We start from the raw sequence: 22719 nt of genomic DNA, 5'->3' as shown, positions 1-22719 counted from the left end.
TCTTCTTTGCTTTCCTCTGAGCAGCGGCCTCTCTCGTCAAGGTTCCATGGTGTAATGGTTAGCACTCTGGACTCTGAATCCAGCGATCCGAGTTAAAATCTCGGTGGGACCTGCTTTTGCCACGAATGTGCGCAGGGCCCGTTCTGAGAAATCCTTTTGACAGCAGTGGGCCCCAAAGGCTCACGCAACTGCGAGGGTACGTTTCGCACCGCAAAAAGCGCAGTCTGTCTCCTTGGGGACGTGCTCGTAAAAGGTCAGGAGCCCTTTGGAGAATGCGGGCATCGATCCCGCTACCTCTCGCATGCTAAGCGAGCGCTCTACCATTTGAGCTAATTCCCCTGGCCGCAGAAGGCAGAATCTTCTCCCTGTTAGGTCCACCACCATTATTGAATCCATTCAAAGGCCCACTTTCATTCCTTTGCCTTTGACCTTGTCTCGAGGTGTGTCATTTCTTCCATTGCAGTTAATTTTTTCTTTCTTTTGTTGTTGCTATTTGTCTTCTTTGCTTTTGGTTATTATGATCGCCGCCAACTTGTTTGTTTTTAGACTCATTTCTTCTAATGCTTGCTTGTTTCATTCAGTGTTTTTAATGTTGTTTTTTGGGCTTTCTTGTTGTTGTTGCTTTATTACAAACGATCCACTTGGCTTTCACAAGATTGTGATCCTGTATCAGAAGTGACTGTTGCGGTCAAGTAAGTCTGCACCCCTGAGGACCGTAACAGGGTGAGTAGAGCAGGGCAGAAACAAGTTTCTCAGAAATCGAGGTGCTTTTTGCCACAAGCGCAGACTTCCGGATGCTCCCTGCATTCAAAGCCACGTGAAGAGCGTCGCTCGAGGGCAGGCGGCGGTGCGCCAGCTGCGTGAGTGTGGCTCGTTGGTCTAGGGGTATGATTCTCGCTTTTGTTGCGAGAGGTCCCGGGTTCAAATCCCGGACGAGCCCGTGGTCAGGCTTGGTCCTGAAGCTTTTCTGCCTGCTAAGGGGCCCACGAGCAGTCAGCAAATTTTGGGGAAATTGGGCAGACGTCTGTCCGGAGCCAGGCCGGTTAGCTCAGTTGGTTAGAGCGTGGTGCTAATAACGCCAAGGTCGCGGGTTCGATCCCCGTACGGGCCAACGTCTTTTGTTCTCTGTTAGCTCGTCTCTGCTCTTCTCTCAAAGCGACGGGTGGTGTCACGTAAACCCCTGCAGACCAAACCCTAGGGGGATGTGGCCGAAATAGCTCAGTTGGGAGAGCGTTAGACTGAAGATCTAAAGGTCCCTGGTTCAATCCCGGGTTTCGGCAGATGCAGCTTTCTTTTGTCTTTTGGTCGAGGGTGGCCAGTGACCAAAACTCACTGGGATACAACCCCTCGCTCTGACTGGTTCCCCCTAGCCGCAACACTATCTACCTCCAGGTCAGCTGTCAAAGAGGCGCTCGTGGTTCCATGGTGTAACGGTTAGCACTCTGGACTTTGAATCCAGCGATCCGAGTTCAAATCTCGGTGGAACCTACGTGCCTTCTTGCGGCAGATAAAAACAAAAAAGGCTCAACTTTATTTTTTGTTGCTGGTGAGCCGTAAGCGACTTCTTCTTTGCTTTCCTCTGAGCAGCGGCCTCTCTCGTCAAGGTTCCATGGTGTAATGGTTAGCACTCTGGACTCTGAATCCAGCGATCCGAGTTAAAATCTCGGTGGGACCTGCTTTTGCCACGAATGTGCGCAGGGCCCGTTCTGAGAAATCCTTTTGACAGCAGTGGGCCCCAAAGGCTCACGCAACTGCGAGGGTACGTTTCGCACCGCAAAAAGCGCAGTCTGTCTCCTTGGGGACGTGCTCGTAAAAGGTCAGGAGCCCTTTGGAGAATGCGGGCATCGATCCCGCTACCTCTCGCATGCTAAGCGAGCGCTCTACCATTTGAGCTAATTCCCCTGGCCGCAGAAGGCAGAATCTTCTCCCTGTTAGGTCCACCACCATTATTGAATCCATTCAAAGGCCCACTTTCATTCCTTTGCCTTTGACCTTGTCTCGAGGTGTGTCATTTCTTCCATTGCAGTTAATTTTTTCTTTCTTTTGTTGTTGCTATTTGTCTTCTTTGCTTTTGGTTATTATGATCGCCGCCAACTTGTTTGTTTTTAGACTCATTTCTTCTAATGCTTGCTTGTTTCATTCAGTGTTTTTAATGTTGTTTTTTGGGCTTTCTTGTTGTTGTTGCTTTATTACAAACGATCCACTTGGCTTTCACAAGATTGTGATCCTGTATCAGAAGTGACTGTTGCGGTCAAGTAAGTCTGCACCCCTGAGGACCGTAACAGGGTGAGTAGAGCAGGGCAGAAACAAGTTTCTCAGAAATCGAGGTGCTTTTTGCCACAAGCGCAGACTTCCGGATGCTCCCTGCATTCAAAGCCACGTGAAGAGCGTCGCTCGAGGGCAGGCGGCGGTGCGCCAGCTGCGTGAGTGTGGCTCGTTGGTCTAGGGGTATGATTCTCGCTTTTGTTGCGAGAGGTCCCGGGTTCAAATCCCGGACGAGCCCGTGGTCAGGCTTGGTCCTGAAGCTTTTCTGCCTGCTAAGGGGCCCACGAGCAGTCAGCAAATTTTGGGGAAATTGGGCAGACGTCTGGCCGGAGCCAGGCCGGTTAGCTCAGTTGGTTAGAGCGTGGTGCTAATAACGCCAAGGTCGCGGGTTCGATCCCCGTACGGGCCAACGTCTTTTGTTCTCTGTTAGCTCGTCTCTGCTCTTCTCTCAAAGCAACGGGTGGTGTCACGTAAACCCCTGCAGACCAAACCCTACGGGGATGTGGCTGAAATAGCTCAGTTGGGAGAGCGTTAGACTGAAGATCTAAAGGTCCCTGGTTCAATCCCGGGTTTCGGCAGATGCAGCTTTCTTTTGTCTTTTGGTCGAGGGTGGCCAGTGACCAAAACTCACTGGGATACAACCCCTCGCTCTGACTGGTTCCCCCTAGCCGCAACACTATCTACCTCCAGGTCAGCTGTCAAAGAGGCGCTCGTGGTTCCATGGTGTAACGGTTAGCACTCTGGACTTTGAATCCAGCGATCCGAGTTCAAATCTCGGTGGAACCTACGTGCCTTCTTGCGGCAGATAAAAACAAAAAAGGCTCAACTTTATTTTTGTTGCTGGTGAGCCGTAAGCGACTTCTTCTTTGCTTTCCTCTGAGCAGCGGCCTCTCTCGTCAAGGTTCCATGGTGTAATGGTTAGCACTCTGGACTCTGAATCCAGCGATCCGAGTTCAAATCTCGGTGGGACCTGCTTTTGCCACGAATGTGCGCAGGGCCCGTTCTGAGAAATCCTTTTGACAGCAGTGGGACCCAAAGGCTCACGCAACTGCGAGGGTACGTTTCGCACCGCAAAAAGCGCAGTCTGTCTCCTTGGGGACGTGCGCGTAAAAGGGCAGGAGCCCTTTGGAGAATGCGGGCATCGATCCCGCTACCTCTCGCATGCTAAGCGAGCACTCTACCATTTGAGCTAATTCCCCTGGCCACAGCAGAATCTTCTCCCTGTTAGGTCCACCACCATTATTGAATCCATTCAAAGGCCCACTTTCATTCCTTTGCCTTTGACCTTGTCTCGAGGTGTGTCATTTCTTCCATTGCAGTTAATTTTTTCTTTCTTTTGTTGTTGCTATTTGTCTTCTTTGCTTTTGGTTATTATGATCGCCGCCAACTTGTTTGTTTTTAGACTCATTTCTTCTAATGCTTGCTTGTTTCATTCAGTGTTTTTAATGTTGTTTTTTGGGCTTTCTTGTTGTTGTTGCTTTATTACAAACGATCCACTTGGCTTTCACAAGATTGTGATCCTGTATCAGAAGTGACTGTTGCGGTCAAGTAAGTCTGCACCCCTGAGGACCGTAACAGGGTGAGTAGAGCAGGGCAGAAACAAGTTTCTCAGAAATCGAGGTGCTTTTTGCCACAAGCGCAGACTTCCGGATGCTCCCTGCATTCAAAGCCACGTGAAGAGCGTCGCTCGAGGGCAGGCGGCGGTGCGCCAGCTGCGTGAGCGTGGCTCGTTGGTCTAGGGGTATGATTCTCGCTTTGGGTGCGAGAGGTCCCGAGTTCAAATCCCGGACGAGCCCGTGTTCAGGCTTGGTCCTGAAGCTTTTCTGCCTGCTAAGGGGCCCACGAGCAGTCAGCAAATTTTGGAGAAATTGGGCAGACGTCTGTCCGGAGCCAGGCCGGTTAGCTCAGTTGGTTAGAGCGTGGTGCTAATAACGCCAAGGTCGCGGGTTCGATCCCCGTACGGGCCAACGTCTTTTGTTCTCTGTTAGCTCGTCTCTGCTCTTCTCTCAAAGCGACGGGTGGTGTCACGTAAACCCCTGCAGACCAAACCCTAGGGGGATGTGGCCGAAATAGCTCAGTTGGGAGAGCGTTAGACTGAAGATCTAAAGGTCCCTGGTTCAATCCCGGGTTTCGGCAGATGCAGCTTTCTTTTGTCTTTTGGTCGAGGGTGGCCAGTGACCAAAACTCACTGGGATACAACCCCTCGCTCTGACTGGTTCCCCCTAGCCGCAACACTATCTACCTCCAGGTCAGCTGTCAAAGAGGCGCTCGTGGTTCCATGGTGTAACGGTTAGCACTCTGGACTTTGAATCCAGCGATCCGAGTTCAAATCTCGGTGGAACCTACGTGCCTTCTTGCGGCAGATAAAAACAAAAAAGGCTCAACTTTATTTTTGTTGCTGGTGAGCCGTAAGCGACTTCTTCTTTGCTTTCCTCTGAGCAGCGGCCTCTCTCGTCAAGGTTCCATGGTGTAATGATTAGCACTCTGGACTCTGAATCCAGCGATCAGAGTTCAAATCTCGGTGGGACCTGCTTTTGCCACGAATGTGCGCAGGGCCCGTTCTGAGAAATCCTTTTGACAGCAGTGGGCCCCAAAGGCTCACGCAACTGCGAGGGTACGTTTCGCACCGCAAAAAGCGCAGTCTGTCTCCTTGGGGACGTGCTCGTAAAAGGTCAGGAGCCCTTTGGAGAATGCGGGCATCGATCCCGCTACCTCTCGCATGCTAAGCGAGCGCTCTACCATTTGAGCTAATTCCCCTGGCCGCAGAAGGCAGAATCTTCTCCCTGTTAGGTCCACCACCATTATTGAATCCATTCAAAGGCCCACTTTCATTCCTTTGCCTTTGACCTTGTCTCGAGGTGTGTCATTTCTTCCATTGCAGTTAATTTTTTCTTTCTTTTGTTGTTGCTATTTGTCTTCTTTGCTTTTGGTTATTATGATCGCCGCCAACTTGTTTGTTTTTAGACTCATTTCTTCTAATGCTTGCTTGTTTCATTCAGTGTTTTTAATGTTGTTTTTTGGGCTTTCTTGTTGTTGTTGCTTTATTACAAACGATCCACTTGGCTTTCACAAGATTGTGATCCTGTATCAGAAGTGACTGTTGCGGTCAAGTAAGTCTGCACCCCTGAGGACGGTAACAGGGTGAGTAGAGCAGGGCAGAAACACGTTTCTCAGAAATCGAGGTGCTTTTTGCCACAAGCGCAGACTTCCGGATGCTCCCTGCATTCAAAGCCACGTGAAGAGCGTCGCTCGAGGGCAGGCGGCGGTGCGCCAGCTGCGTGAGCGTGGCTCGTTGGTCTAGGGGTATGATTCTCGCTTTGGGTGCGAGAGGTCCCGGGTTCAAAATCCCGGACGAGCCCGTGGTCAGGCTTGGTCCTGAAGCTTTTCTGCCTGCTAAGGGGCCCACGAGCAGTCAGTAAATTTTGGGGAAATTGGGCAGACGTCTGGCCGGAGCCAGGCCGGTTAGCTCAGTTGGTTAGAGCGTGGTGCTAATAACGCCAAGGTCGCGGGTTCGATCCCCGTACGGGCCAACGTCTTTTGTTCTCTGTTAGCTCGTCTCTGCTCTTCTCTCAAAGCGACGGGTGGTGTCACGTAAACCCCTGCAGACCAAACCCTAGGGGGATGTGGCCGAAATAGCTCAGTTGGGAGAGCGTTAGACTGAAGATCTAAAGGTCCCTGGTTCAATCCCGGGTTTCGGCAGATGCAGCTTTCTTTTGTCTTTTGGTCGAGGGTGGCCAGTGACCAAAACTCACTGGGATACAACCCCTCGCTCTGACTGGTTCCCCCTAGCCGCAACACTATCTACCTCCAGGTCAGCTGTCAAAGAGGCGCTCGTGGTTCCATGGTGTAACGGTTAGCACTCTGGACTTTGAATCCAGCGATCCGAGTTCAAATCTCGGTGGAACCTACGTGCCTTCTTGCGGCAGATAAAAACAAAAAAGGCTCAACTTTATTTTTGTTGCTGGTGAGCCGTAAGCGACTTCTTCTTTGCTTTCCTCTGAGCAGCGGCCTCTCTCGTCAAGGTTCCATGGTGTAATGATTAGCACTCTGGACTCTGAATCCAGCGATCCGAGTTCAAATCTCGGTGGGACCTGCTTTTGCCACGAATGTGCGCAGGGCCCGTTCTGAGAAATCCTTTTGACAGCAGTGGGCCCCAAAGGCTCACGCAACTGCGAGGGTACGTTTCGCACCGCAAAAAGCGCAGTCTGTCTCCTTGGGGACGTGCTCGTAAAAGGTCAGGAGCCCTTTGGAGAATGCGGAGAATGCGGGCATCGATCCCGCTACCTCTCGCATGCTAATTTGAGCTAATTCCCCTGGCCGCAGAAGGCAGAATCTTCTCCCTGTTAGGTCCACCACCATTATTGAATCCATTCAAAGGCCCACTTTCATTCCTTTGCCTTTGACCTTGTCTCGAGGTGTGTCATTTCTTCCATTGCAGTTAATTTTTTCTTTCTTTTGTTGTTGCTATTTGTCTTCTTTGCTTTTGGTTATTATGATCGCCGCCAACTTGTTTGTTTTTAGACTCATTTCTTCTAATGCTTGCTTGTTTCATTCAGTGTTTTTAATGTTGTTTTTTGGGCTTTCTTGTTGTTGTTGCTTTATTACAAACGATCCACTTGGCTTTCACAAGATTGTGATCCTGTATCAGAAGTGACTGTTGCGGTCAAGTAAGTCTGCACCCCTGAGGACCGTAACAGGGTGAGTAGAGCAGGGCAGAAACAAGTTTCTCAGAAATCGAGGTGCTTTTTGCCACAAGCGCAGACTTCCGGATGCTCCCTGCATTCAAAGCCACGTGAAGAGCGTCGCTCGAGGGCAGGCGGCGGTGCGCCAGCTGCGTGAGCGTGGCTCGTTGGTCTAGGGGTATGATTCTCGCTTTGGGTGCGAGAGGTCCCGGGTTCAAATCCCGGACGAGCCCGTGGTCAGGCTTGGTCCTGAAGCTTTTCTGCCTGCTAAGGGGCCCACGAGCAGTCAGCAAATTTTGGGGAAATTGGGCAGACGTCTGACCGGAGCCAGGCCGGTTAGCTCAGTTGGTTAGAGCGTGGTGCTAATAACGCCAAGGTCGCGGGTTCGATCCCCGTACGGGCCAACGTCTTTTGTTCTCTGTTAGCTCGTCTCTGCTCTTCTCTCAAAGCGACGGGTGGTGTCACGTAAACCCCTGCAGACCAAATCCTAGGGGGATGTGGCCGAAATAGCTCAGTTGGGAGAGCGTTAGACTGAAGATCTAAAGGTCCCTGGTTCAATCCCGGGTTTCGGCAGATGCAGCTTTCTTTTGTCTTTTGGTCGAGGGTGGCCAGTGACCAAAACTCACTGGGATACAACCCCTCGCTCTGACTGGTTCCCCCTAGCCGCAACACTATCTACCTCCAGGTCAGCTGTCAAAGAGGCGCTCGTGGTTCCATGGTGTAACGGTTAGCACTCTGGACTTTGAATCCAGCGATCCGAGTTCAAATCTCGGTGGAACCTACGTGCCTTCTTGCGGCAGATAAAAACAAAAAAGGCTCAACTTTATTTTTGTTGCTGGTGAGCCGTAAGCGACTTCTTCTTTGCTTTCCTCTGAGCAGCGGCCTCTCTCGTTAAGGTTCCATGGTGTAATGGTTAGCACTCTGGACTCTGAATCCAGCGATCCGAGTTCAAATCTCGGTGGGACCTGCTTTTGCCACGAATGTGCGCAGGGCCCGTTCTGAGAAATCCTTTTGACAGCAGTGGGACCCAAAGGCTCACGCAACTGCGAGGGTACGTTTCGCACCGCAAAAAGCGCAGTCTGTCTCCTTGGGGACGTGCGCGTAAAAGGGCAGGAGCCCTTTGGAGAATGCGGGCATCGATCCCGCTACCTCTCGCTTGCGCCTACTGCATCCCACCGATTGAGCCAAAGTAAGCCCAAAGTAAGCCCACATGAGCCAATCGCGTTTCTTTCCTGGGCTTACTTTTGACCAATCACGTTTCTCTCCTGGGCTTACTTTTGACCAATCACGTTTCTCTCCTGGGCTTACTTTTGACCAATCACGTTTCTCTCCTGGGCTTACTTTTGACCAATCGCGTTTCTCTCTGGGGCTTACTTTTGATCAATCGCGTTTCTCTCCCGTGGCTCACTTTTGACCAATCGCGTTACTCTCCCGTGGCTCACTTTTGACCAATCGCTGCGACCGTTTATTATTGTCATCGATCTTTGCAATAGGTAAGGCTAAGGTGTACTTCATTTTTAAATATAATTTAATATCGTTATTTGTTCATAAATAGTGTGTATTTTTGGAAAATAGAACGTGCCAATGCATGTATAGCACACGTTTTCTGAAGTATTTGCGAACCTGTAACTTTTTAAATGATAAATACAGAACAAAACATGTCGCTACTGATCAGATAGGTTAAAATCATCGACAGTCCTAATTAGCCTACATTACTATGTGTGTATTGTGTGCGAAGAAAAGAATACTAATATTAAAATATTTATTTACTTATATATGTAGAGAGACAGAGAGCTGGGTAACTTACTTACTGTAACTGTAATGACTGTAAGTTAATTCGTTACTAATTCCAAGTTACAAGACAAATTGTAGTTAGTTATTTAAACCATTAACAGTTACATTACACATTTTAGGTAATATAAGTTAGTCAGACTACTTTTACGTTACTTTTAGATTACTTTTGACCTAACTTGTTTATCACATTGATTTAAACAGGGTAATCTTGAAAAAAAGAATAAGAAAATAGATTGTATTTGTTGTTATTAACAACACTAAGTGCATTTAACACATGTTTGTGAAATAACTGCAGGGAGTTAAATAAAAAACTACTAATTAATTAAACCATAAAAATAATAAATTAAAGTAAATCATTTTAAAATCAATTAAAAATGCACAAAAATGATATATATTCTTTTTGTTTACCTGCATGTCTTGTGACCATAACCTCATCAGAGGACCAATGAACATGAAAATGTGATAATTATTAAAATATTCAATTTAAGTATGTTAATTAAATATATTAGTTAAAATGTGTGCATGATAATGTGTTTGAAAGACAAAAGCCTTTGTTGAAGGTGGTTAAAAATATCTACAGTGTGATCTTTCAAATAAAAATGAATGTGTTTATCAGTAGTTGATGCAATGTTGAAACACTTTATGCAAACCTGAAATGATTTTTGTAAATCAGTGGTCAAATGCTGTATCTCCACCTGACTAGTGACTGGTCTTTGTGTGAGTGTCCACAAAACTGGAAGACTTTTTTTTATGAATATAAGCAGTAGGCTGTTTTAGAAAAGAAATTTAAAAGATCAAAAAGAGGAATTAGGAAGTATATATCAGTTAGGAATAATTTAATGTCATTGTGTAAATAAAATAAAATAAAATCATATAATGCATAAAAAAAGTAACTTTAGTCTGATTCGGAATATTTTAAAATATATATATTTTTTAATCTAAATACAGGTACTTAATTTTTGGATTCTGATTATGTAATTCAGATGAAATAACATGTAATCAGTTACTACCCAGCTCTGCTTATATATATTACTTATATTTGGTAATAATACTAGTGACCTCCTCCGAGCCTAGAATTATTACTAGAAGGAAATTTCAGACTTCATATTTGACTTTACATATGTTTGTACATATATCAGATTCCTGTCCATGTTTATTACCACAGTAATATGGTTTACATGTAGCTTGTTAAATTATCATTACACACTTAACATACAGGTATCTTTCAGTTTGCTAGAGGTAATAGTCTCTTTCTGATCTTCATTACAGAAAATGTACGCTTACCCCTTTTTTCGCCGCCAATCGGCAACATCGTGCCGGCTCCTCATGGCGCCATCGGAGGAGGCGAAGCGCCTTGAAAATATGGAGTCGGGAAGGGCCAAACCCAAGGAGCAGGTGCTGGCAGAGTCCCGTTCTTTTGTCAGCACAAACGGTGGAGACCCCAGTGACCAGTTTTTAGTACTGGCTCACTGCAAACTTCAGTTTGGGAAGTACCAGGGCCAGAGATTTAGATGGCTCCTGGAAAACTCTCTGGGGTACGCAGTGTATTTGGTGCTCAGCATTTCCAAGGAGACAGCGCAGACAACCCCCCTGTCCGAAAATAAACAGCTCTTCCTACAGTACACTTCTCATATCAGAGAGATGGCTGAAGAAGTGGAGAAGTATGAGAGGAAGCAGGAAATGCAAGCAGAAGCCCGAGCATCTGGAGACCAGGGCTGCTTGATGGTGGAGTTTGGTGACTTCCAGGGCCGGTCCATGAAGGAAGTTTATGAGGACCAAAGCAAGGAGGCCCAAGCCCTCATCAGGTACCTGGTTAAGGCCGATGCCAGGCCAAACACCAACATGGCCATTTTCAAGACATATGTCCTGAAAAGGCAGGCTTCTGCTGTGGGCACCAGTGTACGTCCTGCACGTCCACCTGCAACCTCCAGTGCCTCTGTACCTCCAGCCGCAGCCTCCAGTACCTCTGCACCTCCACCTGCAGCCATCCGAACTGGTGTACAGCGGACCGCCACTGTGAAAGCGCTGTTGGCGCATGGCAAACATTTGTCTCCTTCACAGCTGGCGAAAAAACTCGTGTCACCAGTTAAACACTGTGAGTAGGAGTGTGAATATTACGTTTTCCCTACAGAAATTGTACACGTATTCATTTATTGTTATGGCAAACCTGTCCACTTGCTGTTTCCAGATCCATTAGTGCAGTCTACTTTACCTTCTCCAGCAGCAGAAACTTTGGCCCGAAGACAGCTTTTCGCTACAGGTAAGTAAGCACCACCTTACATACACTTGTCTCTGTGTATTGGTCACAGTAATAGTTGTAACATTTGTGCTCCAGGCACTTCCGTTTCCACTGCTGAAGATGATGATGAGGAGCTGGTATTTGCTGCATCACAATGTGAAGCACAGCTGAATACAGGTGTGGCATATGACACAAATACAAATGTTATAAGAATGTTTTGTGAAAACACAATGGGAAGCATTAAAAATAAAAATCAAATTTTTTTAATATTTTTGTTTACAATACAGAATTATGTCACATCATGCCTCAAGTGGGATTTCTTCAAAAGGTTAAGGATGTCCAAAGGTGTCAGTGTATTTATTTGCGTTTCTAAACTTATCCGTTGTTAAACAATCACTAGATAACTTTCTCACACTGCTTGCTATTCTCACTCACTCACTCACTCTTTAGCTCCCCCTGAGCAGACAGGATGGTGGAGAGTCATTGTTCTTATGATGAGAAGAACAGTTTTTCCTTATTGTATATGTGTGCATGCTTCATGTCTGTGCGCATCATTACTGAATTCATCACACCTCATTTTCCTTACTTAATCACAACAGATTCTCATTCTCAAAGAACTGTACTAATTCCATTTTTCTTACATCAATAAAGTGTACGCTGTGTTCTTTGCTTCTTAACACTAGTACCATTTTCTTCACTGTTATGCCTTAATATATTCAAAACGATTATTAACACTCCTCCAAAATTACTGCTTCGCAGGCTGTTTGTGGGCTGCATTTATGGCGTAGTTCTATCAAATCCAACCTTATACCATCCTTATATTGTTTTTGTTACTGTTTACTCAGAGGCCTGTGCCGGTCCGTCTCCATTGGCGGAAACAGCAAAAACACCAGATCCTCCACATCATCAGCCACCAGCTGAGCTCCCAGGCCACTGGAAAGATCATCTTCCACCTTTCCAGCATGAGTGGATCCGGAACACACTATTTAAGGCCAACCCACGAACCGGCAAGCCAGAACTAGTGTCCCAGCTGAAGCTTTGGTGGTATCCTCCTCAGCCCCCTTTAATTAACAGTCAGCCACCCGCCTCACCAGACCTCTTCTTCTGTCGGCCCCTTTTCTTGTGGATGCCGCTGAAGATGTGGTTATTTCCTCTTGTCTGTGTTCGCCCAGACTGTGGTAGGCACAGGCTAACAGCAGCAGGACTTTACCGCACCGTGCGCAAGGTTTTGGACATCGACGGGTGGTATGACCTTGCCACTGAGTATCTGGAGTGCAAAGGCTGCAAAAAGAAGTATCCTGCCTGGTCCGAGGACATCTTAGGGCAGCTGGATATGGGCCACCGCAGTCAGTTTCCAGCTTTGCTGACATACAGGTAATTCATGACAATCATTCATTATTAGGCACTTTTATCTGTGTTTTTTTTCTACAACCAAAGCATTTTCATGATTATATTGTTGTTTCCTTAGATACTCATGTGACAACCGGGTGCTGAGGATGATGAGGGAGAGGACACTGGGCAACAGTGTGACTCAGCTGTACAAGAAGCTGACGGAACAGCACAGTGAGGCATGGACACAGCGTGTTCTGCAGTACCTGACTGCCTGCGAACCGTTCACAAGGTCCTCCCTTGTGCAGCCTCCTGTATTTGCTGAGCCTCCCCTTTTACCTGCCCTGCCTAAGCCTAAGTGGCTCTTAGCCGTGTACGCCAGGGATGTTCTGTGGCGACTGCATGAGGTCAAAGCCAAAATAACATCTGTCCGCGGCTCTGTTCTCAAGATGGACTCCACTAAAAAGGTATCACAGTCCTGTTTATATCCAGAAATTTGCCAGATATGGATATATGTGCATACACAATGAATACAGTTTTGTCACCCTTTTATTTTTCCCAATAGGTCACAAAGAAACTTGCAGGTGCTGCTTCAGGTACAGCTGCCTGGTGTACAAATGTGGGGAATGAACACGGCCAAGTCCTCGTATCTGTGCTTACAGCCGCCGAGGGACATGGACTGGACCACATGGCAGCTGGCCTGATGAAGCGCTACCGGGACGCAGGAGAGGCAGCCCCAAAAGTGATGTACGTGGACAGAGATTGCTGCAGTCAGCATGGCCAGTGTCAGGTGAAGATGATGTTCTCGGAGTGGGTCGAGCTTGAAGTGCGCCTCGACATCTGGCATTTCATGCGGCGATTTGCTGCAGGTGTCACGACAGAGGCTCATCCACTCTACGGGATCTTCATGGCCCGTCTGTCCACGTGCATCTTTCAGTGGGATCCAGAGGATGTGGCTGCACTTCGCAGTGCAAAGGAGGGTGAGCTGGCGGCAAAGAGGACTGGCCACATCTCAGAAAGGGCGGTCAGTGCTCGCATTACCCGGAGAGAGTTGGCACTGCACTGCCGGAGGAGGACCAGGGGGGTGGAGGAGACCACCAGATTGATCGGGTCACTGATTGATCTGTTCGACAGTGCGGACGGGAAGGACACTCTGGGAGTTCCTCTGCTGAATCACGAACGGATCCAGCAGATATGGAAGGAACAGCGGAAGCACGTTCCGTGTATCCAAGACCCAGAGAACTTTCCGCTGTACATGAAGAAGGGGACACTGAAGAAGGGCGGTGTGGAGCTGTGCTGCTACAGGTGTGCCCGTGGCTCTACCTCCTTGGAGTCTTTCCACCTCCACCTAAACCGTTTTATTCCAGGTATTACATACATACGGATTACAATTTTTTTTGTCAAAAATATAAGCACTATAACTGCTTCCATTACTTTAAAGTAATGTCACATGAATAAATGTCACACTCTACAGTAATACTACAGTTCTTTTCTGATGTCATAAGCATTAACAAAGCTGTATTGCCTGACAAGTCACTAGTAGCTATAATTTTTAATGTAATTTAAATTGCGATTACTCACATTCAAAAGTTGTTTATATAATATATGTGTAATATATGTGTTTATTATGTATAAATAAAGACACACATTTGAAAATAATTACATGTATATATTTATTATATAATTTATATTATATATAAATATATTTAATATATATACATATATTTTTCTTAAATATATACATGCATGTGTTGTGTAATTGTATTGTAATTATGTAACTCTATTACATGTAACCAGTTACCTCATAGCACCTCATGTGAAGTACAAAACTTTTTTGTTTATTTAATTTTTAGGAACCAGTGCCAGTGATGCGCATTTTCAAGCGTATCTCCTTGAGGGCTTGATGCGTTGGAATGATGACCGGATGGAAGACGCCATAAAAGGAGCATCCTCCATCCGGACATATGGCTGTGCCATGAGGGAGGCTGTGGACCGGCTTAGCCAAGCTGTCTTCGGGAAGCCCTGGGATGAGCGCTATCGCCCTCCTGGAGCATATACAGGCAAGAAATTCATTAATTCATGTTTTTGTTTTTTTATAGATCATTTGAATTATTTTTGCAAAACAAAAAAATTCATAGATGAACAGGGAGATCACATTCATATATTGTACTATTTTATCTATTTAGCCTTTAATGTATTAGACAAAATGTTAAGAACACTTTCTTTTTTCCCATTTTATTCTTGTAGGTGAATTGCTGGGAATGGAGTACCTTTACAGCCAGACTGGCAAAACACTGACTCCAGTGCTCCAGAACCCAGAGGAGGAAGACAGGCTGGTGGAGGCAGTTGATGACCAGGACCTGCAAGATGAGGGGTTTGACGAAGAGATCACGGAGGACATCACAGTTCCAGTGCTGTATGAGAATGACCCCTGCCGTGATCTTAAAAACAGCCCCTCATCTTTGCCTCTGCCTCAGTCCCCGGCATCACCGGCTGAGCCGTCCGCATCATCTGGCGGAGAAGGACAGCATCTTGCCCCTGCCCCTTCAGTGCTGTCACAGCCATCCGACACTGGAAGTAGTCTCTCCAACGAGGCTCAGGTAAAACACTTTATTTCAGGTAAAAAAGGGCTTTATTTAATTTCAATACCATTTTATTTCACTTATATTAATATTAATCTGCATTTACTAGGGAGCAGTCATTGGACCCGATGGCATCGCTGGGTGGGACAAGGTCCAGGACCTGGCTGGTTACCTAGTGGGTCTTCGTGAGGCTCCTTACCTCACTGACCTGCAGGTGACAGAGGTCATCCAGCTGTGGACAGCTCTCCCTGACTCTGACAAACAGCGGGTCAACTATCAGCCTCGACATCAGCCTCAGCTGACACATGGGCGCTTTAAAGCACCGAAGCGGACCGGAGTCACACCGGGTGTGGAGAGTGTTAAACGGTGTCTGATTGGACATCCTGGGGGTCCAGCACAGTGGCCCAACACCAGTCGCTTGGTTGAGGCAATTTGTATCAAGCTGTGTGCTTTACACAAGTCGCCGACCAAGAAGGCTGGAGTTTGCACCCCCAGGTGGTCTAAAATCCTCACCGATTACCACCACATCCGAGAGCTGGTGCTTAACTGTCGAAGGCTGATGGATGAAACCATGATCCAGCTGTTTGAGCTAAACCAGAAGACACTCATTCAGTGGTAAGCAAGGGACATTATTTGCTTCAAATTAAATGAATACTTCTTAAAACATATTTATAATACAAGTAATTTATTGTCAGGTTTCAGCGTCGGCAGAAGAATCAGGAAATGAGTGTCCTCGCTCAGGGACTGACTTCACCTGACCCAATTGCTGTGGCCGATGCGCAGCTTCCTCTGCCAAGGGAAAAATTGGATGAAGCGCCATCAACATCAGGGCCAAAACATCCATTTATCCTTCTGCCAAATCGGGAAGGACAGGCTCCGATCCTGCGGCCAGGTCGACGGCCCGCTGCTACCACCACCACACAGTGCCCCATTGCACCTGCCCCCACAGCATCAGAAGTAGTGCAGCCCATTTCAGCACCTGGGTCATTGTTTGGCACACTAGTCCTTAACCCGGACATGACTGTGTCAGTGGTGATCCCCTCTTCTGGTGCTTCAACATCGAGTGCAGGCCCAGCTCCACCTGCTCCTGCGTCTGATGCTCCTGTGTCCCGTTACACCCAGAGGAACAGGCGCCGACGGGCCCTGGAGGAGGAAAGCGGCGTCCACAAGAGAAAGTATGTGCGAGGGGTTACTTTTAACAGATGCAGCAAATGTGGGCAGCCCAAAACTAAAGAGTTCGGCCATAGTCGATATGGCAATGCCACATTTTGCCCGAGTGCCTCAAATGGAAAGTCTTTCGATGACTGGTTGGCAGAACAGCGCCAGCTACATAAACCTCCTCAATAAAGACAATTTTTTCTGTATATATTTTGTTTACATGTGCCCACTCTTTCATACTGTTCGGTATCCTCCTCAATAAATAATTTATTTTCTGTATATATTTTGTATTTTACACGGGCCCACTCTTTCACATTATCCGGTATCTTCCTTAATAAATATATTTTACTGTATATATTTTATTTATATTACATGGGCCCATTCTTTCATATTTTCTGGTATGTTCCTCAATAAATAATATCGTTCCTGTATATATTTTGTTTTTATTACATGGGCCCACTCCTTCATATTGTCCTGTATACCCCTCAATAAATATAATAAATGTCTTTTTTTTTGTATTTATATATATTACACGGGCCCACTTTTTCATATTGTCCTGTATACCCCTCAATACTGTATCCTCCTCAATAAATTATATCTTTTCTGTATATATTATGTGTATGTATATTATGTTCATGTAAATTAAACATTTTACATTTGAACATTTAAAGTGTCTTTTGATCAGATAAATTAAATCTGATAAATGATATCCATCAAATCATGTCCCACATATACAAAAAAAATAATAATAATCTTTGAGAAAACATTTTATTCATTAATTTAAACATAAACAAGTAATATGCCTTTTAAAAATATTATAAACATAATTAACATAAAACATAAAATCAACTACTTAACATATCAACATTTTAATTCGTTTTATTTAACCATAAACATATATCATATACATTTATGTTTATACATATTTACCAAACAATTATTTTCACAAAATAATAAATATCAATCAACATATTGATATGTCTAGGGCGCGATTTGTGGAAAAAGCAGGTGAGGATGGGGGCGTGTTTTAATACGACGGAAACTGTCAACGTGACGATTCGCTCCAATCGGATCGCGTATTTAACCATAAACATAAACATGTAATATGCCTTTTAAAAATAACATACACAAATTAATAAATATCAATCAATATAATGTTATGTCTAGGGCGAGATTTGTAAAAAATAAAATAAAAATAAAAACAAGGTGGGATGGGGCGTGTTTTTAATACGACGTAAAGCGTCAACGTGATGATTCACTGTTTCGAATCAGTCCAACCGGATCAAGTTTCGCGATTCGCGAATCATTTGATTCAGAACGGGACTTCGACTCAGTCGCGCAGACCGCGGGTTCGAATCCAGCCCGCCGAGGGTGACGTATTTCACATGTAACTAAAACTCATCCATACCGCACAGGAATATAGCCCGAATATTGTTGCAGGGGAAACTTGTCGGCACACTTGCGTTTTCGCGTCTTTTTCGCTTGCGAGGGGGGGCTCAAAGATTGGGCTCCTTCTTTTGCGCAGCGAGCACTCTACCATTTGAGCTAATTCCCCTGGCCACAGCAGAATCTTCTCCCTGTTAGGTCCACCACCATTATTGAATCCATTCAAAGGCCCACTTTCATTCCTTTGCCTTTGACCTTGTCTCGAGGTGTGTCATTTCTTCCATTGCAGTTAATTTTTTCTTTCTTTTGTTGTTGCTATTTGTCTTCTTTGCTTTTGGTTATTATGATCGCCGCCAACTTGTTTGTTTTTAGACTCATTTCTTCTAATGCTTGCTTGTTTCATTCAGTGTTTTTAATGTTGTTTTTTGGGCTTTCTTGTTGTTGTTGCTTTATTACAAACGATCCACTTGGCTTTCACAAGATTGTGATCCTGTATCAGAAGTGACTGTTGCGGTCAAGTAAGTCTGCACCCCTGAGGACCGTAACAGGGTGAGTAGAGCAGGGCAGAAACAAGTTTCTCAGAAATCGAGGTGCTTTTTGCCACAAGCGCAGACTTCCGGATGCTCCCTGCATTCAAAGCCACGTGAAGAGCGTCGCTCGAGGGCAGGCGGCGGTGCGCCAGCTGCGTGAGCGTGGCTCGTTGGTCTAGGGGTATGATTCTCGCTTTGGGTGCGAGAGGTCCCGAGTTCAAATCCCGGACGAGCCCGTGGTCAGGCTTGGTCCTGAAGCTTTTCTGCCTGCTAAGGGGCCCACGAGCAGTCAGCAAATTTTGGGGAAATTGGGCAGACGTCTGGCCGGAGCCAGGCCGGTTAGCTCAGTTGGTTAGAGCGTGGTGCTAATAACGCCAAGGTCACGGGTTCGATCCTTGTACGGGCCAACGTCTTTTGTTCTCTGTTAGCTCGTCTCTGCTCTTCTCTCAAAGCGACGGGTGGTGTCACGTAAACCCCTGCAGACCAAACCCTAGGGGGATGCGGCCGAAATAGCTCAGTTGGGAGAGCGTTAGACTGAAGATCTAAAGGTCCCTGGTTCAATCCCGGGTTTCGGCAGATGCAGCTTTCTTTTGTCTTTTGGTCGAGGGTGGCCAGTGACCAAAACTCACTGGGATACAACCCCTCGCTCTGACTGGTTCCCCCTAGCCGCAACACTATCTACCTCCAGGTCAGCTGTCAAAGAGGCGCTCGTGGTTCCATGGTGTAACGGTTAGCACTCTGGACTTTGAATCCAGCGATCCGAGTTCAAATCTCGGTGGAACCTACGTGCCTTCTTGCGGCAGATAAAAACAAAAAAGGCTCAACTTTATTTTTGTTGCTGGTGAGCCGTAAGCGACTTCTTCTTTGCTTTCCTCTGAGCAGCGGCCTCTCTCGTCAAGGTTCCATGGTGTAATGGTTAGCACTCTGGACTCTGAATCCAGCGATCCGAGTTCAAATCTCGGTGGGACCTGCTTTTGCCACGAATGTGCGCAGGGCCCGTTCTGAGAAATCCTTTTGACAGCAGTGGGACCCAAAGGCTCACGCAACTGCGAGGGTATGTTTCGCACCGCAAAAAGCGCAGTCTGTCTCCTTGGGGACGTGCGCGTAAAAGGGCAGGAGCCCTTTGGAGAATGCGGGCATCGATCCCGCTACCTCTCGCATGCTAAGCGAGCACTCTACCATTTGAGCTAATTCCCCTGGCCACAGCAGAATCTTCTCCCTGTTAGGTCCACCACCATTATTGAATCCATTCAAAGGCCCACTTTCATTCCTTTGCCTTTGACCTTGTCTCGAGGTGTGTCATTTCTTCCATTGCAGTTAATTTTTTCTTTCTTTTGTTGTTGCTATTTGTCTTCTTTGCTTTTGGTTATTATGATCGCCGCCAACTTGTTTGTTTTTAGACTCATTTCTTCTAATGCTTGCTTGTTTCATTCAGTGTTTTTAATGTTGTTTTTTGGGCTTTCTTGTTGTTGTTGCTTTATTACAAACGATCCACTTGGCTTTCACAAGATTGTGATCCTGTATCAGAAGTGACTGTTGCGGTCAAGTAAGTCTGCACCCCTGAGGACCGTAACAGGGTGAGTAGAGCAGGGCAGAAACAAGTTTCTCAGAAATCGAGGTGCTTTTTGCCACAAGCGCAGACTTCCGGATGCTCCCTGCATTCAAAGCCACGTGAAGAGCGTCACTCGAGGGCAGGCGGCGGTGCGCCAGCTGCGTGAGCGTGGCTCGTTGGTCTAGGGGTATGATTCTCGCTTTGGGTGCGAGAGGTCCCGAGTTCAAATCCCGGACGAGCCCGTGTTCAGGCTTGGTCCTGAAGCTTTTCTGCCTGCTAAGGGGCCCACGAGCAGTCAGCAAATTTTGGGGAAATTGGGCAGACGTCTGTCCGGAGCCAGGCCGGTTAGCTCAGTTGGTTAGAGCGTGGTGCTAATAACGCCAAGGTCGCGGGTTCGATCCCCGTACGGGCCAACGTCTTTTGTTCTCTGTTAGCTCGTCTCTGCTCTTCTCTCAAAGCGACGGGTGGTGTCACGTAAACCCCTGCAGACCAAACCCTAGGGGGATGTGGCCGAAATAGCTCAGTTGGGAGAGCGTTAGACTGAAGATCTAAAGGTCCCTGGTTCAATCCCGGGTTTCGGCAGATGCAGCTTTCTTTTGTCTTTTGGTCGAGGGTGGCCAGTGACCAAAACTCACTGGGATACAACCCCTCGCTCTGACTGGTTCCCCCTAGCCGCAACACTATCTACCTCTATGAAGTACATTTTTTTGGAAGGCGTCCATTTCGGAGCATGTTTGACGGTTCGTGGTCATGGGTTTGTGGACCCTGCGCGCCGACCCCCCAAAATTTTTGAGGGGGGCGCCGCTGGTGTCAATCTGACCGGGTCGGCCGGCGGGGAAGCACGGGAAGGTCTGGGGGGGGCTGGCCCCCTTAGGGGCCGCGCGGAAACCCCCCAAAGTTTTGGGCCTAAAATTGCAGTTCTGTCTTTCGCCACAGTGTGGAGCACCACCGATCCCACTTTAGGTTTATTACATGGCCATTAAAACAAAGGGGTGGTGGACACTTTTTTGGTCCCACGAACCCACTATTTGTCCATTTGACCATTATTTCTGCGGAACGGCCGCGGGACCGCCCGGGACCCCCTTCTCGGGCGCAAGCCCCGCCCCCAAGGTCCCACGAACCCACTATTTGTCCATTTGCCCATTATTGTTACGGAACGCCCGCGGAACCCCCCGGGACCCCCTCCCCGGCCACAGGGCCCGCCCCTAAGGTCCCACGAACCTACTATTTGTCCATTTCTCATTTGAGTGAATGACTCCGGTGGGGGTCTTCGTCCCAGCGACCCTCTATTTGTCCACAGCCCTACCGGTTTGATGGGGGGACCCCCGTCCCACGAACCCACTATTTGTCCATTTGCCCATTATTGTTACGGAACGTCCGCGGATCCTCCCGGGACCCCCTCCCCGGTCACAAGCCCCGCCCCCAAGGTCCCACGAACCCACTATTTGTCCATTTGCCCATTATTGTTACGGAACGTCCGCGGATCCCCCCGGGACCCCCTCCCCGGTCACAAGCCCCGCCCCCAAGGTCCCACGAACCCACTATTTGTCCATTTGCCCATTATTGTTACGGAACGTCTGCTGAACCCCCCGGGACCCCCTCCCCGGCCACAGGCCCCGCCCCTAAGGTCCCACGAACCCACTATTTGTCCATTTGCCCATTATTGTTACGGAACGTCCGCGGAACCCCCCGGGACCCCCTCCCCGGTCACGAGCCCCGCCCCCAAGGTCCCACGAACCCACTATTTGTCCATTTGCCCATTATTGTTACGGAACGTCCGCGGAACCCCCCTGGACCCCCTCCCCGGTCACGAGCCCCGCCCCCAAGGTCCCACGAACCCACTATTTGTCCATTTGCCCATTATTGTTACGGAACGTCCGCGGAACCCCCCGGGACCCCCTCCCCGGTCACGAGCCCCGCCCCCAAGGTCCCACGAACCCACTATTTGTCCATTTGCCCATTATTGTTACGGAACGTCCGCGGAACCCCCCAGGACCCCCTCCCCGGCCACGAGCCCCGCCCCTAAGGTCCCACGAACCCACTATTTGTCCATTTGCCCATTACAGTCACGGAAAGACCCCGGAACACTTCGGAACAACTCCCCCTCCACATTGCCACAGCCCCCTGGTCCCACGAACCCACTATTTGTCCATTTGCCCACTATAGTCACGGAAAGACCCCAGAACACTCCGGAACAACTCCCCCTCCACATTGCCACAGCCCCCCGGTCCCACGAACCCACTATTTGTCCATTTGCCCATTACAGTCACGGAAAGACCCCAGAACACTCCGGAACAACTCCCCCTCCACATTGCCACAGCCCCCTGGATCCACGAACCCACTATTTGTCCATTTGCCCATTGTAGTGATGGAATTGAACCTTGACCCTTAATAGATTAGTGGAAACTCATCCCATTAACCTACTTTAGAGTCCCATAAATACATTGCAAGTGGGATGTGTGTCCATTTCCAATGTATTAAACAGCCAATCCCATTGAATACATTGCAAGTGGGACATGTGTCCATTTCCAATGTATTAAACAGTGAATCCCATTGAATACATTGCAAGTGGGACCTGTGTCCATTTCCAATGTATTAAACAGCCAATCCCATTGAATACATTGCAAGTGGGATGTGTGTCCATTTCCAATGTTATAGATAGCCAATTCCATTGAATACATTGCAAGTGGGATGTGTGTCCATTTCCAATGTAATAAATAGCCAATTCCATTGAATACATTGCAAGTGGGATGTGTGTCCATTTCCAATGTAATAGATAGCCTATTTCATTGAATACATTGCAAGTGGGATGTGTGTCCATTTCCAATGTAATAGATGGCCAATTCCATCGAATACATTGCAAGTGGGATGTGTGTCCATTTCCAATGTAATAGATAGCCAATTCCATTGAATACATTGCAAGTGGGATGTGTGTCCATTTCCAATGTAATAGATGGCCAATTCCATCGAATACATTGCAAGTGGGATGTGTGTCCATTTCCAATGTAATAGATAGCCAATTCCATCGAATACATTGCAAGTGGGATGTGTGTCCATTTCCAATTTTATAGATAGCCAATTCCATTGAATACATTGCAAGTGGGATGTGTGTCCATTTCCAATGTAATAGATGGCCAATTCCATCGAATACATTGCAAGTGGGATGTGTGTCCATTTCCAATGTAATAAATAACCTATTCCA

General features: G+C 47.3%; 39 non-coding genes across 39 annotated transcripts; 34 read left to right on the top strand and 5 right to left on the bottom strand.

Moving 5' to 3' along the window:
* The first annotated feature begins 40 nt into the window (after positions 1 to 40).
* On the top strand, positions 41 to 112 carry trnaq-cug (transfer RNA glutamine (anticodon CUG)). The gene has a single exon. It is a non-coding gene; the product is annotated as a tRNA-Gln (tRNA).
* Positions 113 to 266: 154 nt separating this feature from the next.
* On the bottom strand, positions 267 to 339 carry trnaa-agc (transfer RNA alanine (anticodon AGC)). The gene has a single exon. It is a non-coding gene; the product is annotated as a tRNA-Ala (tRNA).
* Positions 340 to 868: 529 nt separating this feature from the next.
* trnaq-uug (transfer RNA glutamine (anticodon UUG)) lies at positions 869 to 940 on the top strand. Its single transcript has one exon. It is a non-coding gene; the product is annotated as a tRNA-Gln (tRNA).
* Positions 941 to 1037: 97 nt separating this feature from the next.
* trnai-aau (transfer RNA isoleucine (anticodon AAU)) lies at positions 1038 to 1111 on the top strand. Its single transcript has one exon. It is a non-coding gene; the product is annotated as a tRNA-Ile (tRNA).
* Positions 1112 to 1207: 96 nt separating this feature from the next.
* trnaf-gaa (transfer RNA phenylalanine (anticodon GAA)) lies at positions 1208 to 1280 on the top strand. The gene has a single exon. It is a non-coding gene; the product is annotated as a tRNA-Phe (tRNA).
* A 136-nt stretch (positions 1281 to 1416) lies between these two features.
* Positions 1417 to 1488, top strand: trnaq-uug (transfer RNA glutamine (anticodon UUG)). Its single transcript has one exon. It is a non-coding gene; the product is annotated as a tRNA-Gln (tRNA).
* A 115-nt stretch (positions 1489 to 1603) lies between these two features.
* Positions 1604 to 1675, top strand: trnaq-cug (transfer RNA glutamine (anticodon CUG)). The gene has a single exon. It is a non-coding gene; the product is annotated as a tRNA-Gln (tRNA).
* Positions 1676 to 1829: 154 nt separating this feature from the next.
* On the bottom strand, positions 1830 to 1902 carry trnaa-agc (transfer RNA alanine (anticodon AGC)). The gene has a single exon. It is a non-coding gene; the product is annotated as a tRNA-Ala (tRNA).
* Positions 1903 to 2431: 529 nt separating this feature from the next.
* Positions 2432 to 2503, top strand: trnaq-uug (transfer RNA glutamine (anticodon UUG)). The gene has a single exon. It is a non-coding gene; the product is annotated as a tRNA-Gln (tRNA).
* Positions 2504 to 2600: 97 nt separating this feature from the next.
* On the top strand, positions 2601 to 2674 carry trnai-aau (transfer RNA isoleucine (anticodon AAU)). The gene has a single exon. It is a non-coding gene; the product is annotated as a tRNA-Ile (tRNA).
* A 96-nt stretch (positions 2675 to 2770) lies between these two features.
* Positions 2771 to 2843, top strand: trnaf-gaa (transfer RNA phenylalanine (anticodon GAA)). Its single transcript has one exon. It is a non-coding gene; the product is annotated as a tRNA-Phe (tRNA).
* Positions 2844 to 2979: 136 nt separating this feature from the next.
* Positions 2980 to 3051, top strand: trnaq-uug (transfer RNA glutamine (anticodon UUG)). The gene has a single exon. It is a non-coding gene; the product is annotated as a tRNA-Gln (tRNA).
* A 114-nt stretch (positions 3052 to 3165) lies between these two features.
* trnaq-cug (transfer RNA glutamine (anticodon CUG)) lies at positions 3166 to 3237 on the top strand. The gene has a single exon. It is a non-coding gene; the product is annotated as a tRNA-Gln (tRNA).
* Positions 3238 to 3391: 154 nt separating this feature from the next.
* trnaa-agc (transfer RNA alanine (anticodon AGC)) lies at positions 3392 to 3464 on the bottom strand. The gene has a single exon. It is a non-coding gene; the product is annotated as a tRNA-Ala (tRNA).
* Positions 3465 to 3989: 525 nt separating this feature from the next.
* On the top strand, positions 3990 to 4061 carry trnap-ugg (transfer RNA proline (anticodon UGG)). The gene has a single exon. It is a non-coding gene; the product is annotated as a tRNA-Pro (tRNA).
* A 97-nt stretch (positions 4062 to 4158) lies between these two features.
* Positions 4159 to 4232, top strand: trnai-aau (transfer RNA isoleucine (anticodon AAU)). Its single transcript has one exon. It is a non-coding gene; the product is annotated as a tRNA-Ile (tRNA).
* A 96-nt stretch (positions 4233 to 4328) lies between these two features.
* On the top strand, positions 4329 to 4401 carry trnaf-gaa (transfer RNA phenylalanine (anticodon GAA)). Its single transcript has one exon. It is a non-coding gene; the product is annotated as a tRNA-Phe (tRNA).
* Positions 4402 to 4537: 136 nt separating this feature from the next.
* Positions 4538 to 4609, top strand: trnaq-uug (transfer RNA glutamine (anticodon UUG)). The gene has a single exon. It is a non-coding gene; the product is annotated as a tRNA-Gln (tRNA).
* A 114-nt stretch (positions 4610 to 4723) lies between these two features.
* trnaq-cug (transfer RNA glutamine (anticodon CUG)) lies at positions 4724 to 4795 on the top strand. Its single transcript has one exon. It is a non-coding gene; the product is annotated as a tRNA-Gln (tRNA).
* A 154-nt stretch (positions 4796 to 4949) lies between these two features.
* On the bottom strand, positions 4950 to 5022 carry trnaa-agc (transfer RNA alanine (anticodon AGC)). Its single transcript has one exon. It is a non-coding gene; the product is annotated as a tRNA-Ala (tRNA).
* Positions 5023 to 5551: 529 nt separating this feature from the next.
* On the top strand, positions 5552 to 5624 carry trnap-ugg (transfer RNA proline (anticodon UGG)). The gene has a single exon. It is a non-coding gene; the product is annotated as a tRNA-Pro (tRNA).
* Positions 5625 to 5721: 97 nt separating this feature from the next.
* Positions 5722 to 5795, top strand: trnai-aau (transfer RNA isoleucine (anticodon AAU)). The gene has a single exon. It is a non-coding gene; the product is annotated as a tRNA-Ile (tRNA).
* Positions 5796 to 5891: 96 nt separating this feature from the next.
* Positions 5892 to 5964, top strand: trnaf-gaa (transfer RNA phenylalanine (anticodon GAA)). Its single transcript has one exon. It is a non-coding gene; the product is annotated as a tRNA-Phe (tRNA).
* Positions 5965 to 6100: 136 nt separating this feature from the next.
* On the top strand, positions 6101 to 6172 carry trnaq-uug (transfer RNA glutamine (anticodon UUG)). Its single transcript has one exon. It is a non-coding gene; the product is annotated as a tRNA-Gln (tRNA).
* A 114-nt stretch (positions 6173 to 6286) lies between these two features.
* On the top strand, positions 6287 to 6358 carry trnaq-cug (transfer RNA glutamine (anticodon CUG)). The gene has a single exon. It is a non-coding gene; the product is annotated as a tRNA-Gln (tRNA).
* Positions 6359 to 7108: 750 nt separating this feature from the next.
* trnap-ugg (transfer RNA proline (anticodon UGG)) lies at positions 7109 to 7180 on the top strand. Its single transcript has one exon. It is a non-coding gene; the product is annotated as a tRNA-Pro (tRNA).
* Positions 7181 to 7277: 97 nt separating this feature from the next.
* trnai-aau (transfer RNA isoleucine (anticodon AAU)) lies at positions 7278 to 7351 on the top strand. Its single transcript has one exon. It is a non-coding gene; the product is annotated as a tRNA-Ile (tRNA).
* Positions 7352 to 7447: 96 nt separating this feature from the next.
* On the top strand, positions 7448 to 7520 carry trnaf-gaa (transfer RNA phenylalanine (anticodon GAA)). The gene has a single exon. It is a non-coding gene; the product is annotated as a tRNA-Phe (tRNA).
* A 136-nt stretch (positions 7521 to 7656) lies between these two features.
* On the top strand, positions 7657 to 7728 carry trnaq-uug (transfer RNA glutamine (anticodon UUG)). The gene has a single exon. It is a non-coding gene; the product is annotated as a tRNA-Gln (tRNA).
* Positions 7729 to 7842: 114 nt separating this feature from the next.
* trnaq-cug (transfer RNA glutamine (anticodon CUG)) lies at positions 7843 to 7914 on the top strand. Its single transcript has one exon. It is a non-coding gene; the product is annotated as a tRNA-Gln (tRNA).
* A 10215-nt stretch (positions 7915 to 18129) lies between these two features.
* On the top strand, positions 18130 to 18201 carry trnap-ugg (transfer RNA proline (anticodon UGG)). Its single transcript has one exon. It is a non-coding gene; the product is annotated as a tRNA-Pro (tRNA).
* Positions 18202 to 18298: 97 nt separating this feature from the next.
* Positions 18299 to 18372, top strand: trnai-aau (transfer RNA isoleucine (anticodon AAU)). The gene has a single exon. It is a non-coding gene; the product is annotated as a tRNA-Ile (tRNA).
* Positions 18373 to 18468: 96 nt separating this feature from the next.
* Positions 18469 to 18541, top strand: trnaf-gaa (transfer RNA phenylalanine (anticodon GAA)). Its single transcript has one exon. It is a non-coding gene; the product is annotated as a tRNA-Phe (tRNA).
* Positions 18542 to 18677: 136 nt separating this feature from the next.
* trnaq-uug (transfer RNA glutamine (anticodon UUG)) lies at positions 18678 to 18749 on the top strand. Its single transcript has one exon. It is a non-coding gene; the product is annotated as a tRNA-Gln (tRNA).
* Positions 18750 to 18863: 114 nt separating this feature from the next.
* trnaq-cug (transfer RNA glutamine (anticodon CUG)) lies at positions 18864 to 18935 on the top strand. Its single transcript has one exon. It is a non-coding gene; the product is annotated as a tRNA-Gln (tRNA).
* Positions 18936 to 19089: 154 nt separating this feature from the next.
* On the bottom strand, positions 19090 to 19162 carry trnaa-agc (transfer RNA alanine (anticodon AGC)). The gene has a single exon. It is a non-coding gene; the product is annotated as a tRNA-Ala (tRNA).
* A 525-nt stretch (positions 19163 to 19687) lies between these two features.
* Positions 19688 to 19759, top strand: trnap-ugg (transfer RNA proline (anticodon UGG)). Its single transcript has one exon. It is a non-coding gene; the product is annotated as a tRNA-Pro (tRNA).
* A 97-nt stretch (positions 19760 to 19856) lies between these two features.
* On the top strand, positions 19857 to 19930 carry trnai-aau (transfer RNA isoleucine (anticodon AAU)). The gene has a single exon. It is a non-coding gene; the product is annotated as a tRNA-Ile (tRNA).
* Positions 19931 to 20026: 96 nt separating this feature from the next.
* Positions 20027 to 20099, top strand: trnaf-gaa (transfer RNA phenylalanine (anticodon GAA)). Its single transcript has one exon. It is a non-coding gene; the product is annotated as a tRNA-Phe (tRNA).
* Positions 20100 to 22719: the final 2620 nt, after the last annotated feature.

The sequence above is a fragment of the Garra rufa genome, unplaced genomic scaffold, assembly GCF_049309525.1.
Source record: "Garra rufa unplaced genomic scaffold, GarRuf1.0 hap1_unplaced_060, whole genome shotgun sequence".
NCBI classification, from domain to species: Eukaryota; Metazoa; Chordata; class Actinopteri; order Cypriniformes; family Cyprinidae; genus Garra; species Garra rufa.
The sequence above is the reverse complement of the archived record's forward strand: the minus strand, read 5'-3'. Positions and strand labels throughout refer to the sequence as shown.